Here is a 21,745-nt window from a genome sequence, read left to right as displayed (position 1 = left end):
ATGGGGATTGAAGAAATGAAAAGGAACTACAGTAAGTCACAACAAAGAATTATGTCGGCGATTCAACACTTTAAATAAGATGTTGAATCGCCCATTGTTTGACCACTATACTCAAATTTGGTCTCCTAGATTTAAGAGTGATGAAGAAAATTAGCTTTCAGAGATCAATGAGGAAGATGATTTCAGGATTGTGGAATGTTGACTCTGAGGGCAGATTAAGATTAAGTAAATGTGAGTTGTAACTATGAGGGCAGATTAAGTAATACGTTCATCTGTCTGAGTTTATCAGATAAGTAATCGATTGGGATTATCATAGTTTATTTGTAAGCTGGTGAGGGGATTTATAGCAGAGATTTTTCAGCACATATTAGGGAGGGGAAGAACTAGAAGTAATTCATAGAAATTGAATAAAAGTTCGATCAACAGGGACGTAATAGAGCAGATTTTTCTCATGGCGAGTGGAATACGTTGTCACAGAAGGAATATCGTCCGCGCGGTTGGCTAGTTGCTATGCGCTTCGCAACCATATGCCTGGGGATGAAGTGTCCTAGGTTCGATTCCCGTCGGAGAGGAAAGGGCTGGTTCTGGAGAAATGGAAAGATAAGCCCGATATTTCTTCTGAACCAACCATTTCATTGAGTGGGATAAAAGCTGTATCCTTTACATAGAAGAGGATTACCGCTCTCGTATTTTTAAAGAAGCCACAACAGTCGCCCGTTCTGTAGAAAATCTTAATAGGAACCAAGGTTTAATCTTATCCGAGATCTGGAAGACCCTAATGAGATCTCTAAACACACAAGAAATGAACTTTAGTACCAACTATAAAACGTTCCTAAACAACAAGTGAAATCATGTACGCGCCACACGTGTATTGCACAGTGTTGTTAGTTTAGTGTTGTTTTGTAATTTATAATTAGAATTCTGTTAATGTCTAGTCTGTAACGTGTTTTGTTACTTTAGTGCCTATCATCAGTTCTGTACTCTGAAGATGCCACCAGCTTAAGTTGGTGAAACTAGTTGGCATTAAAATAGTTGTTCTCAGGTACTTGATCAATATTTTTCCCAAATAGTCAATTTAGATAGCTTCTATGGTCAAGAAAAAAAATATCGTTTAATATGAACTAATCTATCAGTTGCGACAAGCACAAGGAAAAAAAAAAAAAAAAAAAAGACCAAAGGAAAAACTTGTATTTGTCTCCACAAGATATGTGAAACAAACAAACGATATTGAAAGAGAAAAAAAATTTTAAAAAATATATTTTTAAAAATTTACCTTTATTATTATTATTATTATTATTTTAACACAATAAACAGTTTCAAATACCACTTGCGATCATTTCATTTATAGGATAATTTTTTATTTATATTTTTATTTGAATCTGTGGGAATGAATAGTAATAGCGTATTTTGCTTTATACTGTTATTGTACTATTTTTGATTACGACGCCGAAACACTCAAAAATGTTTACATTATGTATTTATCTGATCGAACTATGAAAGCTGTCATTTTAATATGATGTAAACAGAATGTTAGAAAACAAAAATGGCAAATTTCAGGATCAAATTCTTCGAGTGGTTTTAAGAAAAATGTTAATCAAGTGGTATATATATATATATATATATATACAGGGTGTTCGGGATAAATTTGACATATTTATAATTAATTATATTTTTCCGTAAGTTACATGTATTAACACACACTTCTCTTCATTTAAAAGTTTGGACCCTTCTTCATTCATATACAAGATGTCAGAAAGGATGGATAGCTGGAACCAACCTGAATCATGGAAGAGAATAACTTGTATCATGATGATTCGTGCCCACCATCAAAATAAGGATATCACGACTGCTGCCCAATGCTCCCTGAATACAGTAAAAACAATCAGGCATGAACTAGAGACTTGCAATGGTGACTACGAGGATGTAGCAAGAAGAAAGATCCCTAGCAGACGATCTGATTGCGTTCGTACAGCAGAATTCCTCGCAAATCTGCAGGAACAGGTGTTGAAGAACCCTGGCATTGGAATTCGGGCTTTGTTCGTGGAGTTGCTAACTGTAGTCAAGCCCTGGATAACAAGGGTAGCCAATGGTAGGCCGTATGTATGGCAGCAGGATTCGGCCCCTTGCCACACCTCTGGGAAAAGTCAAAAATGGTTGTCTGAAAATTTCTACGACTTCACCAGTCCAAATGTTTGGCCTCCAAACTCCCCAGACCTTAACCCCATGGATTATTTTGTATGGGGCGCAGTTGAAAAAGACACCAATCGCACTTCCAGTAATACAAAAGCCCAGTTAATGGATAAAATTAAAACAGTTTTTGCGGCCCTTCCCAGGGAGACTGTAGCATCAGCTTGTTCGAGGTTCCGAAGCAGAATTGAAGCTGTGATCGATGCTAATGGTGGTTATTTTGAGTAAATCTTGTTGATAGTATTGTAATTAACTCTGCCTGTAATGTTTTTTTGTCAATATATATATATATATATATATATAAATTCAACTGCATCTTTAAAATCAGGAACAGATAAAATTTCTCATAAAAAAAGAGGGAGTTAGATTAGACAGGAGATGTCATTTCACCCAAATTATTTACAGCAGCCCTAGAAGAAATTTTTAAAAACCTGGATCGGAAAAATAGAGGAATTATAGTAAATGGGAAAGAACTAATAGGAAATCACATATGAGGTGGGGCCTTAAAAAGCTCTCTCAAAATGCTCGACTCAATACAGAGGAGAGCAATTAGACTTATCAATGATTCATCCCTTACCAACTCCCTCCCCCCTCTTTCACACAGACGTATGGTCTCTGCAGTATGTATATTCTACAAATATTTCCATGGGAAATGCCTATCGGAAATATCATCAATAATTCCTCCGCTCAGTACCAAATTCATTGGTGCACAACATCCCTTCACAGTGCACCTTGAAACAAACAGAACAAGTTTCTTTTCCTCTTCCTTCATCCCTGCAACTGCTGCACTGTGGAACAGTCTCCCACCTGCTGTGTTTCCCAAGGAATACAATCTAAAGTCATTCAAATCAAATGTAAACAAATTCCTCCTTTACCAACCCACCACCCATACACGGTACTAATGTACTATAGGTTGATCAACCAACCTCCTGTGTATGGGCTCAACATAAAAAAAAAAAAAAAAAACACTAAATCACCTAAGATTTGCTGATGACATTGTTCTTTTAGGAAACTCTGTAGAAGAACTTCAATAAATGATCACTAAATTGAATGCACACAACAGCTAATTCAACATGGACTGTAGCACTGCTATGTGAGAGCCGATGGCATACTGCATCGTCACATCGTGGATGACGTTGCTTCTGTGATTGTTGTTGTGCAGTTATTGTACAAAACGTCAGACCTCAGTGACCTCCAAAAATGTATGATCATTGGAGTGCGCCTTGCAGGAGATGCCATAATCAAAACGGCAGAAATTGTAGGTGTCACGAGCCAGACAGTATCGAAGATTATGACAAGGTGCGTAAACAGACAAGGCATTGTCTCCAATTGGTTCTCCAAGGTTCGATTACATTTTCCACCTGCAACATCACTGGCACAGTTGGGACAAAATTTGCAGGAAGAATGGTCCCAAATTTTATTATCATATGTACATGACTTGTATCAGTCTATTCGAATTCATGGTATTCTAACAGCCAGAGGTGGGCCTATAGCTTATTAATAAAAAATTCTCCAAAATATTTGTAGGTGTTTCCATTATTTTGATAAGCTCCTGTATACCTTATAATATCTTCCAATAAATTTTCATATTCAGAAATAAAAACCATAAATTTAACAAAATTTTAGTTATAGTTTTTTTAACTAGATATAACTCAGGTTGAAAAACTGGCTTCTTAGATGCCCCCAAATATCTCGTCCGTCATTGCTATCCAAGTATTCCTAACTTTATGATTTCTTTCAGCTCATTCAACCTCAACAGTCCTGGTAACACGTTTTCTTATTACTTTTCTAGCGTACTACACAACTAGTTTTGTAGTACGCAACAAAATTCAGTGTGTGATGACCAACTCTCTCTCTCTCTCTCTCTCTCTCTGCAAAGTGTTTATATATTTGTGTTTTCCTCCTCCTCATCATGGAAACTCAATCTTCATTAACTGTATATATATAAATGAGTCACTGCTATAGAAGTAAAAAAATAATAATAAAAACTCGTTATACCATCCATTTAGTTATTTTCAGAATGTTTGAATGCATAATTTATGATCGTTTCACTTATGTTCCAAACTTATAGTTCTAGAGCAACACAGATTTGAACTCAGGAGATCTTATAATTTACTTTCTCCCTTTCCTTGAGACAGGGCCGCATTTATACTTTTTGAGGCCCTAGGCGCAACATCATAATGAGGCCCCAAAAGAACAAGTCTATTTCAGTTAATCAAATTCATATGCATTTTTTTTTTTTTTTTAGTTTATTGAAAATAAAAGTCCACATTTCTATAATAACTCATTTTAATAAACTAAAAATAACAACATTGATATACATATATTTCCATTTAAATAATATATGTATACTGGGGGGGGGGCTCCCCCCGGCGCCTATGGCAACCCTCCGAGTTCCGGGCTGGTAAGCCAGAGACAAAACACGTGACATAAAAACGTTTCAAATTTCGGCTTATCTTTTTATATAGAGAGAGTTTATATATATATAAATCAGTTCAAATTTAAGTTAAAAAAGAAAAAATAATACTAAAAGTTTTTTTTTTTCTGGCTTTGGTTTTAGCAAATATATCTAAAATGATATCATAATTAATCGAGTCTATTACATATAATTCAATGCATAATAACGACAGGTCACTTGTTTTATTTTGGTGCGAGTTGCTTCTTAAAGTTTTTATTCATTTAACACTGAAAATGAGATTTCAGCACTTGCATTTGAAATACGCATCCTCAAAAATATTTTTAGAATTGTTTCTACGTTCGGAAAAGTACACCTTAACTCATCGTTTATAAATTTGTACATATTTTAATTGAAACATTTTCTTCCTTTATCATTATTAAAAATTGCTTAACTTCACCAATAAATTTTTCTGAATCAATATCAGCCCCATAAGATTTTAAAATTTTGTTAATACTAGTCTTGTACTTGTCTTGAGCTATATATCTTTCTTCAAAAAAATGCCAAACATATCTGTCTAAATAGCTTTTTGGTCTTTCATTAATTTCCAAAATTAGCTTATCGCAAAGACATTAAAAGTATTAACAATGAAATTTTCTTTCCCATGTAATATGCGAGTAATCTCATCGTTAGATTGTGAAATTTCGTGAGATTTTTTTTTCTTTTTTTTTCACTCTTTCCTTCTCATATTTAAATTTTGTCTCATCTGTTAATAAATTTGCTTCTTCATTTAAAGCTGCAAAAACTATTTCTTATATCTAAAATAAAACCAACTAAAGATTGTAACAAATTATTAGCTAAAAACAAATCCATATCGGGATCTTGTAGAGATTTACTAGTAGCATTTATTTGTTGTAAAATTTTCTCCCACACAACTGTTAAAATTACTGTTTCTGAATTGTCAAATGGTCAGCCAATGATGAGCTCTAATTTAGAAATAGGTTTTTCATAAGACGAAATGGATACTTCAAGTAATGCCTCTTTAATTTGTTTATATCACGGTTTCAAAGCAATACAGTATCAGCTCTTGTGGGCCAACTCGTTTCATTTAATCTTTTAAGTGTTAAAGATTTTTTTTTTCCCTAAAAATTTAAGGAGTGTACTCCATCTTCTTGTTGAAGATGAAAAGTAATTACATATTAACAAAATAAAAACAAAAATACTGCACTGCTTCCGGACAAGATTCCGCGGCACAGTTGCCAATTCAATTTTAATGGATCAAAACCTCATCCCATTCTACTTTTTATCATGCAATTATCCCCTTCGCCGTCAATCCCTGAACGGCGATTTTAGAGCCGTTAACGGATTAACTGTGGTGGAAAAGCCTTTGACTTTACGTGTACTGTGTTACTTGGAATTTCCTTTACTGTCCTACGATATTTGATTTTTCTTTCCTGCACAATTATGGTGTCTTTTCCCAAAAATAAAAACGAATTTCACATGTGCGAAAATAATCAATCCTGAAATTACCAGAGATCAGCCTTTGCAATGAATCTATTTAGTAATAGTAAATTTGCTGCCTTTTATTCTTCAAATCAGTGTCACGGAACAAGACAACTTTATGTTCTTTCACTTTACTGACAATATAGAAGATTTTTTTTTTTCGCGAAATTTCAAATGTTTGTTTCATTTAAAATATTTTGTTAAATATTTATATTTTTTAAATAACATTTATTGGAATAAATATGACATTTCGCTTTCTTTCCTTGCAAAATACCGTTATATGGATCGTAACATTTCAATTTTAGGAACTTTTTTTTCTTTTTTCTTTTTTTTTTTTGTGAACAACAAATGATGTTAAACTGCTTTACTCGGGGTTTCCGATCCTGAGTCTTTTTAATATCAAAAATTTATATCCAATGGTATTTTATCAGACAGTCTTCGCCTTTGTCTTTTGCTTAAAACTGCAACAGATTTTTTTATTTTTTTATTTTTTTATTTGAATCCGCATTACTATAATATCCAGTGTAACCACTGTAGATATGCTGGAAATATAACATGAAGGATATCCTATACGAAATAATTCAAAATTTATGTCATTCTGAAGATTTTCTACTGTATCTACCTCCCTTCTCCTCTCCTGGAACTCAATTACATAACTACTTTAAATTTTTACTGGTTTGAAAGCTTTCAGACAGTATTCAAAATCTGTGACTTCAGTTTACCGTTTTGACAAAAAAAATAAAAAATAAAAAAATAAAAAAAATAAAGCAATAATATTGTTGTGCTGAAATTTCAGTGGTGTTATTTTTGTTATTTATTTATTTATTTTTAAATTCTAAATATTACTACGTCTTCGAAATACTCCATAATAATCCTCTTAGCCGGAGGAAAAGCTAAAGCTTAGATTACTCTCACTGCTATTGAGAAAGATAAGAGAGCAACATGGTTTTGTGAAGGGTAGATCTTGTCTTAGCAATATGCTCACTTTCTATAATGAAGTAACGATGGAGTTGGATAAAGGAAATCCTTTTTCAGTGATCCTGCTGGATTTTGCAAAGGCATTTGACAAGATTCCACATGGAACTCTGTTACATAAATTGGAGCAAAGGAGTATGGATCCCAGACTGGTGATTTGGATTAGAGGGTGGCTAATGGATAGATATCAAAGAGTTGTTTATGGTGGAGCGGAGTCCAGTAGAAGGCAGGTTACTAGCAGTGTGCCTCAGGGCTCAGTGCTTGATACTCTGTTATTTAATTTGTACATCAATGATATTGGGAATAGTTTGAAAGGAGATATCCACTTGTTTGCTGGTTGATGCAAAACTGGGAAGAGCGACAGTTGATTCAGATGATGTGGATATCTTACAGGATGACTTAAATAGGCTGGTGGTTTTGGCTAAACTAAATGGCTGCCAGTCTAATGTGTCCAAGTGTAAGGTGATGCACTTCGGAAGGATGAGATCACATGCTGTTTACTATATTGATGGAACTGAACTGCAGGAGGCTGATAAAGTTAGGGATTTGGGAGTTATTGTGGACAGAGCAGTGGCGCACCCAGGGAGGGGGTCAAGGGGCCCTTCCCCCCCAAAAAAAAGAAAAAGTTAAAAACACTAGAAAATTTTCCAAAATACTTTTCCTAATTAAAATTCATTTTTTATTTATGTTGTGTCATGTCTTTTATTTCTATATTCTATTGCATCACTCCCTTTATCCGCTGTGCTGTTCTCACAATTTTAGCAATATGTCCCTAAAAATTTAGGTCCTTCTCCACCATTACTCCGAGATCTATCATCTCCTCTAACCTCTTCCAAGATATTTCCACCTATTGTGTACTCTTCATCCCATCTCTGTTTCTCAAATTTCAAAAACTTCACTTTGCAACATTGACATGAGATCCCCACTCATTTATCCATTCAGTCAGTGTATTCAAGTCCTCTTGCAAAGCCACAGCATCCACTCTACTCCTTGTAGCTCTCCCCAACGTTGCATCATCTGCAAACAACTGCATATCACCATTCAGACCTCTCCTAATATCATTTACATACAAATTAAACAGCAATGGACCTAAAACATACCATTGGGGTACACCACTAATAACTTTCATCTTCTCTGATATAGCTCCTCCATAGACAACTCGCTGATACCTATCAGATAGCCAATCTCCAATCCAGCGAACTAATCTAGCGTTCAACCCCATCCGTTCCAATTTAATTACCAGCTTGTAATGTGTCAGTTTATCAAATGTCTTTGCAAAATCGAAATATACCACTGTGTATTATGCATCACCCTTATCCAATTTAACACTTTAAGTAAGCAGATTGCTAAAATACGATCTTCCTTTAACCAACTCATGATGGCCACCAAAGAGTATTTTTCTGTGTCAACCCATTTCTGAATCTTGGTCCTAATTAACCTCTCTAACACTTTGACCAGAATTCCAGGCACACAGACTGGTCTATAATTAATATAGCTACCTTGTGTTATTATTAAGAAATTGATTTCGTAATACTGTTATAATAAATTGTCTTGTATATATATATATATATATATATATATATATATATATGGTATAAAATAATAATCATTTATGTATTACATAAACTAAATATATTTAATAAATAAATAAAATAAAATTATTGCATATTATTTATTATATTGTAAGAGTTATTTTTCACTCTTACATTAAAACATGCACTTGAAGGATTTAACTGGCGAAATGTCCACCATCCTGCAAGCGCACATACAGTGCAAGTGCAAAATGGGCTATCATAAAATGGGATTTTAACTTTAGAAATATAAACTAGAAAGTTGAAACCAATTCGTTGGTTATATATATATATATATATATATCACATTTAATAATAACATTGGCTGATGAGAATGTGGGCGAGACAATAATTTCCGAGGACCATCGTAAACCCTCTAAGGACTAAGGCAATGGAGCCGCAAATTTGGAAAACGGCAAAAGATAATTTTGCCTGACAAATCATCCATAAAGACACCGTTTTTTTTTTTTTTTTTTTTTAATTTTACATTTCTTAAATTTAGGGGCTGCAAAATAGTACTTATTAGGGGAAGTATATGCTTTGACAATAGTCCCAATTTCAAAATGATTAGAAATGATAATACTATTTTTTTTTCGCTTATAAATAAGTGGATCATTAAAAATGACAAATCAGAAAAAACAAACAAACAAAATTATGTCTATGGTAATGGTACACATGCCGGGAAAAAAAAAAAAAAAAAAGCACGCTCTGGTATTTAAAATTTTTTTTTTTTTAATTTTTTTGCTGGGCGGTTTCTGGGAGGGAGAAAATACGATTTTATATTTGTTGTTTTAAGGATACTTGCGACATAAGACTGAATGATATAATCACGTAATCACAAGAAAGATATTTATTTAACCAAATAAATATTTCCAGACCGAAATATTTGGTTAAATAAATATCTTTCTTGTGATTACGTGATTATATCATTCACGATTTTATATTATACACTGTTTTTTTTTTTTTTTTAATTTTTTTGCTGGGCGGTTTCTGGGAGGGAGAAAATACGATTTTATATTTATACACTGCTTTTTTTTTTTTTTTTTTTTTTTTTTTTTCCCGAACAAAAAAAAAAAAAAAATTCCACTTATCTAATTTACAAAAATCAGATGTTTACCCTACTAAACTAAAGGCGTTAATTAACAGGAGATGGAATACATTTTCTTTTCTTTTCTTTTTTTTCTGAAAAATTTAATATATCAAGATTTGCTAATTATATGAAGAGCCAAAGGCTTCAATTCGGCGACATGAATTTATTTAAGTTAAGGGATATTACATCCCATATTGTTTCATAGCCGAATAAGAAACTCAAAGAGTTTCATGCCGAATATAGAAACTATATAAAGTTCAGCAAGTCCTTGGTATTTACCCATAATGTGAAACCCAGCTCCTAGGAGCGCTATTACTGTTCTACATTATGAGAGAAGGTCACTACCCAGACCGGTTTCTTCTTGTAGTAATAAATCTTGTTATATTAAATTAAGCATAAGGCTTCATTTCGTCAATGTAAACTTACATAGGCAAAGTGGATACTAGATCCAACATTATTTCATAACCGAATGTTTATAAAAAGTATGAAAGTTTCGTAAGTTAACCTAAGAGCTTACGAGAATACAATCCTCGGCATCCACAAGTTAAAAAAGCCTTTAAAAAATGCACTAATTAAAGCGAGTACATGAACGCTTGGGCATCGCCCATGTCTTTTAAATAGTAGAAGCTGAGGCAACTCAGGGATGCCGAGGATTCTGTTCTGGTAAGCGTACGAAACTTTCATAGTTTCTACAAACATTAGGCTTTGAAATATTGTTGGATCTGGTATCAACTTTGCCTATATAATAATATCACATTACATAAGCAAAGTTCTCACAGAATGCCTCACAAGATAAGAAAATATTTGGTTTTAACTGATATAATATCTCGTAATGGTGAATATATCCCCAAAGGCTAAATAAAATAAAATATTGGTGACAAATATAAGCCAGTGCATGAGTCTTGTTTAGGAGACGAATGGCCTGCTTACTGCTGTGTCCATGTTGTAATAATGATGTCATTGTACATAAATGCGATTACGAAAAGCGCATTTTTATGATTGTCCATATCGTTTATATTATTACTGTTTTTACTATTTTATTATTACAAATACTTTATGAAATCAAACTAATCAAGGGCAGTAACTTAAAAAATGAGTAGTTATGTGTTGAAGATAATAGTGTCATTGTCAGGGCCGGCACTACCATTTAAGCGAACTAGGCAACCGCCTAGGGGCGCAAGCCATGAAGGGGCGCAAAACTTCAAGCTATGCTTTATTCATACTTTACTAAAATATCAAAATTAAATAGTGCTATATGATCTAGGTATCGATTATTTTTCCTTATCCCTCACACATCACACTATTTTACTATTTAACTCTTGGTTCTTTTTTGTTCCTTACCATTTTTTGTTCAAATCATTTAATGATTTGAACTTACCGCTATTTAAAATTCAGTTAAGATAAATATTTTAAAACGTTAACATTTTAAAATATTAAATTTCGGTATTTTATAATCTTTTTTTTTTTTTTTTGTAAATGAATTATAACAGAGAATTTTCAAATTAATTAAAAAAGAAAAGAAAAGAAAAAACCCTATTAATTTACCTATTAATTTAACCTGAAAGACAATTTTATTTTGTTTGATATCAATTGGAAACATTTTAGTTTATGAAATGTCAGCCTGTGTAGCTCAGTGGATGTGACCTATATATATATATATATATATATATATATATATATATATATATATATATATATATATATATATAAAATAAAATATAAAATAATAATTAAAATAAATAAATAAATAAAAGTTTAAAAAAGTAATAAAAATATTAATAATAATATATAGGTACGCCTATATATAAGGGATAAGAATGTTATATATATATGTATATCTAATTGTGTAAGGGGGGGGGGAGAAATGTAAATGTAAATAGCAAATTACTCCTTAAGATAAGTCAATACTACTCTAGTAATAAATATATAGATTAAGATATATTACCACAAATATGTATATGTTCTTGTATATACAGCCACAAGGATAGTAGATATGTCAATTGTAAGGAATGCAGATAACATAAGTTCATAACATGATAATAACCCAAAATGTTAATAGGATATATTATCCATTTATAGACCTGTAACTAATTCTGCAATTCAGAAAACTTTGTATATAAGAAATTACAGATTTACCTCTTAAGTTAAGCAAACAATATAATTTAAAGCAAGATGGAATTCTTTTTGTAAAAATAAGAGTGCCTACAAAAAAATAAAATCTGCATGAGATATAGAGATACTACCAAAATATATGCATATATAAATGTAAATAAAAACATAAGCAATGTATGTATTTTAAGAATAAGATGTGCATTTAAATTAAGTTAATAAAATAATCAACCAAAATATGTGAACAAAGATATAAAATGAAGATATATGTAAAACGAATTGTACATATGGAAAATGTCAATGCTAACATATATATGTATATGTAGGTATATATATGTATATATGTATGTGGATGTATATGTATATATATATATATATATATGTAAACGAGAATAGACTGATCTGATAATGGAACTTATAAATAGACTGAAATCACTATGTAACATATACCAATAACAAAAATAACAGCTCAAACAATTCAATAGGACAATAAGGAAAATAGAAATTGAGCATGTGATGTTGTATCTTATTTAAACAGTGACTGTAAAACAAGTGTCATAAGTATATTGTAACGAGTAAATGAAAATGCCTAATAGAATTAGCAGCCTATGTACAAATTGTAAATAGCTGCTGTTGTTGATACAAATAAACTCAGTGGATGTGACGTTTGCACACCATGGCGCTTGACCGCCATGGTGTGCAAACTTCTTGGTTTCGAATCTAGTCGGCGACTAGAAGAAATATTTCTAAGCCTTTTTTCGACCGGTTCCCCAATTAGTCGATCTCTGACACGGGCAACCGGTTTTTTTTTTCTCCCAGAATGCAGATGGAATGCAGATAACATAAGTTCATAACATGATAATAACCCAAAATGTTAATAGGATATATTATCCATTTATAGACCTGTAACTAATTCTGCAATTCAGAAAACTTTGTATATAAGAAATTACAGATTTACCTCTTAAGTTAAGCAAACAATATAATTTAAAGCAAGATGGAATTCTTTTTGTAAAAATAAGAGTGCCTACAAAAAAATAAAATCTGCATGAGATATAGAGATACTACCAAAATATATGCATATATAAATGTAAATAAAAACATAAGCAATGTATGTATTTTAAGAATAAGATGTGCATTTAAATTAAGTTAATAAAATAATCAACCAAAATATGTGAACAAAGATATAAAATGAAGATATATGTAAAACGAATTGTACATATGGAAAATGTCAATGCTAACATATATATGTATATGTAGGTATATATATGTATATATGTATGTGGATGTATATGTATATATATATATATATATATATGTAAACGAGAATAGACTGATCTGATAATGGAACTTATAAATAGACTGAAATCACTATGTAACATATACCAATAACAAAAATAACAGCTCAAACAATTCAATAGGACAATAAGGAAAATAGAAATTGAGCATGTGATGTTGTATCTTATTTAAACAGTGACTGTAAAACAAGTGTCATAAGTATATTGTAACGAGTAAATGAAAATGCCTAATAGAATTAGCAGCCTATGTACAAATTGTAAATAGCTGCTGTTGTTGATACAAATAAACTCAGTGGATGTGACGTTTGCACACCATGGCGCTTGACCGCCATGGTGTGCAAACTTCTTGGTTTCGAATCTAGTCGGCGACTAGAAGAAATATTTCTAAGCCTTTTTTCGACCGGTTCCCCAATTAGTCGATCTCTGACACGGGCAACCGGTTTTTTTTTTCTCCCAGAAACCAGGGTTTTTCGTCCCGTAAACTCAAGGAAATCGACCGTAGAACCCACATTATTTCAGACATTAAATACGAGTGTTAGGATTAGGGACCACGAGATGGCGGCACTTGTTGAGCCATCTCTCTTTTCACTGCATGCCACTTAATTAGTGATAGCCTTGGGCTAGATATCTCTGGGCAGCAGTGGAGATTGAACTGCCCACTCAGTCTCCAAAAGTTAGATAGGGCTAAATGGCTCCCTACATAAGGGAATAAAAAAGGCGTTAGCTAATTTTTTTTAAAATAGTTTATGAAATAAGGGGTGCACTTGTAAACTTTGCTTAGGGTGCAAAATAACCTGCCACTGACAATGACTCATTGTGTAGTTGGAAGATTAAACAGGGAAGATGATGATTTGTGTGCAGTGGAGCAGAATGCCCTTCCATGATGAGTCCTTGGAGGTATCACATAATAATAGTAATAATATCAATTTAAGTGCAAAATATCTGTCATATCCTTCCTTAAATCGGATGTCTGTGCCACTTCATCCGTGAACAATTCCGCTCACTAAACACGACATGAAAAATGTTATGATTCATTCTTTTATTCAAATTGAAAAATGTCGCTTTATACTAAGTACAATGATCGATATCTAGACTACACCATCCCCTCATGCAACAGTATATTTCTCTCTGTTGATTGCATTTGTTCTCCAGCGGTTTGTCTGTTCTATAGGAAAAGAAAACTCGAGTTACTGGTACAGAAAAGTTAATATAAATATTCCTCACATCACGACGAGACTCGAATGTGCTAAGAAGGTGCTGATTTCGAGGGATAGCTTATTGTCTCTATTGTTTCCCCTTATTCAATCCTTTGAAAATAAGTCTTCGAAACGTAACACCTTGAAAAAATTATTTTCTACCTATTTTGTGCATTTCGATAATAATAATAATTATTATTATTATTGGCCTTTTAACCTTATCTAGTTTTTGGAGAGTGAATGGGAAATTCAATCTCCACCAGTAGCCAATCAAATATAGCTGGCCCATGACTATCACTAATTATAAGGGCAACAGATGAAGAGACGGGCAAACAAGTGCTGCCGTCTCTTGGTACCTAAATAACACGATGTGTTATTGTCTGAAATAATGCGGTTTCTACGGTCGATTTTCTTGAGTTTACGGGTCGAAAAACCCGAGTTTCCGGGAGAAAAAGCCCGCTTGCCAGAGATTGAGTAACTCGGGAAACGGTCTAAGAAAGGTTTTGAGAAACTTCCTCCAGCCGGCGATTAGACTCGAATTTAAGTCTATCTTAATAATAATAATTTATTTATTTTTGATGTAACTTCCAAACACAAAACTTTATTGCGAATCTATAGTACATTCGTACTGTGGGTGGCCTATGGATTTTCTTTCTTACTTTTTAAATTAATTTTATATATTTTTGATATAGTCCAGGAACCCTGCTCTGGAGATTAAACATAGAACTTTTCCACACCACTTCAGGCCTCCAGTAAGCGAGGCGGCGGTCTCACACGGTCGATAAAATTCATCTTACCTAAATGAATAAAATGCTAGTTCTTATCAGTCATCTCTCTCTCTCTCTCTCTCTCTCTCTCATCACACACACACAAACCGCAAACAAAGTACCTGATTAATCCAGAAATACGACTAGTTTTGTCTTCTAATTGCATAAGCCTTTTTCACCTGTAAGAGAAGGAATTAATACACAACCAGTGTATTAATATGTAATTTCATATTTTGCATGAGAGAGTATGGACCCCTCTCGAAGAGTCCTTTGACTCCGGGAGGTCAGATGTTAATAATAATAATAATAACATTTGTTGTCTTGAAGTCTATATCTTCAATAATAAAAACTAGCATTTTATTCATTTAGGTAAGAGATGAATATATGTATATATATTCACAGACTTAGGACTTTTGCATTGTTATTATTAATATTATTATTATTATTATTATTATTTGACACCTCCAGGTACACTTTCACATTATAACTTATACCTCTAATATAATGTGTGTAATTGTGAATGGTATAAACTCTCCTCTCTCTCTCTCTCTTCCTCCATCCTTCTATCTCTCCCTCGATGATTCCTTGACTCCAGGAAACAACAACAACAACAACAACAACAATAATAATAATAATAATAATATGATCTATGTACTTTAGAGGATTAAATTGCCATTATGTTAGAAATTCCAACGACACTACATACTGCAGTTATTAGCAGCTATACAGAAAAGACAGAAAAAAAGAGAAATAAAAAAGTATTGCACAACTTCCTGGAAGTGAGGCGCAAGCGCACTTCATAGCGCTCGTGGATAACACAGACACGAATGGAAAACGAAAGTAATGCAACAAGGAACTTCTAACCAATTTAACGAGGCGCCGCTACATCGAATAACTACTTGTGTTAGTGGGTGCTTGATTGTACGTGTGAATTGGGAATTCGTTGAGCGTGGTCATTTCTTCAAGTAACTAAACAGGTGAGAATGTTTACATGTAGTTTTAATGCAAAATAGTTTAAACGAAGAGCAATTTCTATGCGTGCGTTTTCTATGTCTGATGAACTTGAGCTTTAGCCTTTTTACTGAACTCATTGCACCAACATAGCCTTGACTACAAACAGTCTGACATTTGAGTAAATTGAAGCTGACCACATCCATATCATTCAACGTTAAAAAAAAACAAAACAATTATTTAATGACAGTTGCGTACTGCATTTTAACTTTATGTTCCACTGAACGAGAAATGTACGGTGCATATGCCAGCAAAGGTTGGTCGATTGGTAGAGCCTCTGCTACTAATGGCTCACGCAAAAAGTTAAGTAAGTTTGAGCGCGGTTAGTAGTTGGAAGGGAATCAATCGTTCGATGCTATTGGCACACTCTCCCTCGATGAGTCTTTGGACTCCCTGGAGGTGTCATATAATAATAATATACACACACGCAAGCGAGTAGCATCAGATGAGTATCGTTAAGAACAGTGGCGGCTCGTGGCTTGAAATCGTGGGGGTGCTGCAACTTTCGAAATATACATACACTGTAAGCACAGTGTATACGTTCATATTTATTGATTTAGGGACACAAAACACACGTGTTGAAATACACACACGTTTTGTGTCCCTAAATCAATAAATATGAATGCTGATCACCCTGTAACCTTAAAAGAAACAGTGTATACGTGTTTGGATAAAATATCAAAATGATGGTAAAAATTAAACATGAAAAAATATTGTTTATTATCGTTAAAATTATACAATTTGGTATAATTCAAAATTACTTAAAAATAAAATATATTTTTCTTGTTTTGTTTCATGAAAAAATATTTTTTATTATCGATAAAATTATACAGTTTAGTATAATTCAAAATTTCCTAAAAATAACATCCATTATCATAACCCCAGTAATGTTCTAATATAAAAACTATAACAAATGTTATGTCTTTGCGGCACTGTCCGTCGCGCCCACATCTCATTGTGATGTGCATATCCTTGCGCGCGTATTTGCTACGCGCGTAAGGATATGCACATCACATAGCAATATGACACTGGTAAACACAGTGCTGCTAGCGCCCTTCACCCTCCTAAGTGCTACAAGATGGATTTTTATTATTTTTTATACAAAATAAGAGAATTGTATAGGATTGTTGATGATAAAATTAACTATTACAAGCAAATATAAATAAATTGGGTATAATTTCCTTTGGACGAATTTTCGCTAAGTTTTTGGTTTTGGTTTGTTTTTTTTTTGTTGCGGTTCACAATAATTTTGATTTCAGTTTCGGTTTGCTATTTTCGGTTTAGTTTTAGTTCATTATTTTGGTTGAGTGCTACATGTTTTAACTGTCCCTACGATGTTTATTAATAGTGTTGAGCAATTTTAATAATGTAAACATTATTAAAATTTAAAATTTAATAATGTAAAGCATTCAGAAAATATGTACCCTTTCTCAGCACACGGCCATGACTCAAAGACAAATTGCCAATGAGTGTTGGTACGGGTACTGTTAATGCAATTTTAAAGAGGTTTAAATTCACAGGTACCGTTTCGCCTGACAAAAAAGGAAAATGTGGGTGAAAAAGGAAAACTATACTCACTCAAGATCGTTTACTAGTTAGGAAAAGCAAAATGAATCCAAGATTGTCTGCTGTAGACTTAAATAGAGACTTGGCTGCTAGTGGGATTAATGTTTCTGACATGACAGTCTGTCGAAGATTGCTGGAAACAGGGAGGACTGCCCACGGGCCAACAAAGAAACAAGTGTTGATGAAAGCTATGCAGAAAAAGAGGCTCCAGTGCTCAAAAGTGTACAAAAATTGGACTGAAGAAGTGGGAGAAGGTCATATTCTCAGAGGAGAGCCATTTCTTGGTCCAAGGGGAGTGAGTACCCTATATTCGCAAATCAGCAGCTGAGAAGACTTTTCCCACCCACCCACCTTCAACAAGCTCCTAAACACCTGGCTAAAAAGATGTTTTGGGCTTGTTTTACACTACAGTCCAGGATCTCTTGTGCCTGTTGATAGTATGATGGAAAGTGACCAATACATGAAAATATTAGAGAAAAGAGTGGTCCCACAGATCCATGCCACACTTCGAAAAAAAGTGAAACAGTTCCTCAAAAATCACAACATCCAATAGTTTCAGTGGCCAGGTAACTTCCTGACATTAACCCAATAGAAAATTAGTGGGCCATAGGGAAATGAATTGTGATACAAAGGATAACTTAATACAATCCATTATAAAAGTATAGTTTCGAGATGCAGAAATAAGAAATTCCTAAGCGAATTAATAAACTCATTATTTATTTTGTATGGGGTTCCCCCTTTCCTCTCCTGTCCCTTAGGATGGGTTGAGCTCCCCTAATGAGAGATTAAGTATATATTTTATGACTGTAGATCTGTGTGTTCATGGGCCTGTTCTAGGTGATGGAAAACCCAAGTTTCCAGGTGAAAGAAACCCTTTACCCCCCCCGTATGAAACTGGCTAACTCACCTTTAGTCAAAAGAGACCAGATATACGTTCCTCATGTCACGGATGGGAATTGAACCAAGGTCTCTCTGACCAAAGGATTTTGTCTATACCGACTGAACTATGGAGGCAGTCATGAACTTATTAGGAACAGAGGAGCACATATAAATTATTAGGTAAAGTTAGATTTAATTTTTGTACTTATTTTCTTGTGAAATTAAAATTTTTTTCTTTAAAATGTGAGTGTTTGGATTAATTGGTTCGCTATAGTACTAGGAAAGGGCAGATTATTCAATACTATTAGTACTAGTATTATTCAATACTAATACTGTTTTATTTAACTATTTAAGTTGAGTTAAAAAAAAAAGAAAAGTAAAAAGTGGCTTATTGTGATCGCTTCTGTCATTTCTTATGATTATATTCATTTATGCATTTTGTTACGGATGTAGTTTTAATTGATATAAAATGCTACATTCAAGGGACATCCAGAAAGTAAGTTCCATTTTTAAATATTTTCACTGCAGCGCTGCGATTGCAATGGTGCGTATGCGTGCTGAGTTTGTTGATTCGTTAGCAAGGCCATTTTCAGACATTCTCACAGTGCGTACACTTCTTGGTGTGTGTTTATATTGTCTAAGAAAATCGAATCGCCCGCCGCATGTGAAATTAGGTCAGTTATCCATTTCTTGAATACGAGGAACGTTAAAGCAGCTGAAATTCATCAGTAAATTATCGAGGTTTATGGAGAATGGTGTTCTCCATAAATCTCCAAATGGTTTATGGTGTTCCCACCTTCGGCTAGGGAACAATTCCATCATCCCCCATATAGTCCTGACCTCGTGCCAAGCGACTTTCATGGGCCAGTTCGCTCCTGTTCAAACATCTGAAATCTTTCCTTGGTGTCCAGCAGTTTCAAGACGGTGATGCGGTCAAAGAAGCAGTCAATATATGTGGTTTGCATCACAGGCAGCAGCCTTCTAGAACGAAGGTATACAACACTTGGTTCCCTGTTATGATAAGTGCCAGAACAATGGCAGAAATTATGTAGAAAAGTAGTGAAAGATGTATACTTTCATTTCCAATAAAGATTTTTTTGTTTCTCTGACAGCCCATCAGAACTTACTTTCTGGACGTCACTCGTATATATATATATATACATACTGTTATTATATATTATAATGTATATATATTGAAATGGTACCTAAATGTTGGAAAGAAACAATGGTAATTATAATCTCGGAGAAAGGAGAACCCACTAGTTGTGAAAATTGGAGGGAAATTAGTCTAATTTCAGTATCTGCAAAATTTTTCTGTAGAATATTGATAAATATAATGAAAAATGAAGTAAAGAAGATATTAAGGCATGAACAAGTTGGTTTAGAACAGGTGGAAGTACTATACATCACATTTTTACTTTAAGTGATATCACTAAACAAAGCATAGAACTTAGAAGTTCAGAGAAAAATTTATGGTTAATTATTAAAGGTTAAGGAATTCCTGACAAATATGGGAGAATAATCAAAGAAATGTATAAAGCAAGTAAAAATTATGTTAATGTACAGCAAACAACATCTGACTGGTTGCAGATAATATTTGGTTCGAGGCTGGATTGTGTAATGTATAGTTTACTGTTTAACATAGTCGTTGATTAGATTAGTTACAGGTGCAAGAAGAGGAATTAAATGGAATCTAACGTCACAGTTTAGAAGACCTAGATTATGCTGATGACATAGTTTTGATATAATCAAAATTGGAAGACTTGTATAGAACAGATGAAATAGTTGGTTTTAAAATAAATATGAATAAAACAAAAGTTCTTAAACTAAACAAAAAATGCCACAAAGAGATCAAAATCAGTTAGCATACTGTAGAAAAATTTTGCATACTTGGAAGCAAATGTAGATACTGAAGGTTGATCTGACAGGGATAATAATGCAAAGATTGACAAAGCTAATACTATTTGCAAAAAATGAAATCATAGATAGATATGAAAATTGTCCAGATATCATTATAAAATGAACATATTCAATAGCAATGTTATGGCCATATATGGATCAGAGGCTTGAAGCTGATTAAAAAACAGGAAGCTAAATTAAATAGTTTTCAAACAAAAGGTCTGCGTAAAATATTAAAAATATTTTGGCCCTAATATATGAATAAATGATGACTTATTTAAGCTAACTGAGCAAAAAAGTATCGCTGATGAAATAAAAAAAAATATAGATGGAAATGGATTTGATGCAAACTGGGCATGGACTGCAGTCCCCAGTTTATCTGGAGTTTTTCCTCCCGCAAGCAGGCAAACTAGCCTTGAGAACATAACGCTTCATAGGATATACCAGGAGGCATAGGACCAACCACCTTATCCTCGTATAACGGTTGTGGTTATAAGGAATAGAAACCCTCGACAGCGTAAAGGTAAAAGAGGAAAAGATTAAGAAAGAAAGAAATATAATTTCGATGCATGAAGCCCTTGTGGGCAGGTAGTGATGTGTTTCAGACAAATGGGGAACATAATTTTCTAGAAAGGAAACCTCTACTATGCATAGAAACTGTCTAACTCATCATCACTTGAAAAGTCTTTATAAATGTTGCTTCCCTGCTGGAATTCTCATTTATTATTATTATTTTATTTTTATTATGGTGTTAGTAGGATTGTTCATAGTGCATGGGAAACTATCAAGGGGTGTTTGAAGGAAGGAGTAGCAGACTGCAAAGATAAGTCAGAACATATATAAAGTAGGAATTAAAGTCATGAGTAGCATCATTTAGTAGGAGTTGAAAAATCAGAAAAGCTTCTAGATAAGTTTAAAGAGAAAGCGATCAGCAAACTCATGAGCAGTATAAAGCACAGGCCAGAAGAGTGAACCAGGTATGGTAAAGAAGGCAAAATCAGAATATGAGAGAAAATTAGTTGAGTGAACCAAGGATAATATTATTGTTAATGCCAGACTACATGAAAGACTCATTGTAGGAGGTTCACACTGTCATAAACAAACATCATCAAACTCTGCTTTAAACTCATTAAATGTGTTCATCACATTCACCACACTTTCAGGCATTTCATTCAATCAACCAGTTATTCTCCTCAATCTTTTACTCACATGCACATGTGAGTAAAACTGGGTGCTGAGACAGATAAAAAAATTATATCAGGACTGTACAATGTTAATTATGAGGATAGACTGAGGGCATGT

At 33.4% G+C, this 21,745-nt stretch overlaps 1 protein-coding gene and 1 long non-coding RNA gene across 6 annotated transcripts in view; one reads left to right on the top strand and one right to left on the bottom strand.

The window, feature by feature from the left end:
* Nucleotides 1–21,745, bottom strand: part of LOC150105044 (uncharacterized) — a 133,361-nt gene that overhangs the window by 22,722 nt on the left and 88,894 nt on the right. The window lies entirely within an intron of this gene.
* The window catches only part of LOC150105045 (uncharacterized), a 114,868-nt gene that overhangs the window by 4,298 nt on the left and 88,825 nt on the right, over nucleotides 1–21,745 (top strand). The window contains exon 1 of one of the 5 annotated variants that reach the window (XM_090395472.1): nucleotides 15,931–16,065. The exons of 2 other annotated variants lie outside the window; for them this stretch is intronic. The gene's annotated coding sequence lies outside the window, so the exon portion shown is untranslated. Of the gene's footprint in view, nucleotides 1–15,930; nucleotides 16,066–18,676; nucleotides 18,725–21,745 lie in introns of those variants that run through there. 2 more of the 5 variants (XM_090395467.1, XM_090395470.1) reach the window with 2 other exon arrangements.

Source organism: Typopeltis vanoorti, chromosome 7 (genome assembly GCF_054136105.1).
Source record: "Typopeltis vanoorti isolate ZY-2024b chromosome 7, IOZ_Tvanoo_1.0, whole genome shotgun sequence".
Taxonomy (NCBI): Eukaryota; Metazoa; Arthropoda; class Arachnida; order Uropygi; family Thelyphonidae; genus Typopeltis; species Typopeltis vanoorti.
Note: the sequence above shows the minus strand (reverse complement) of the source record. Positions and strands in the feature narration are given on the sequence as shown.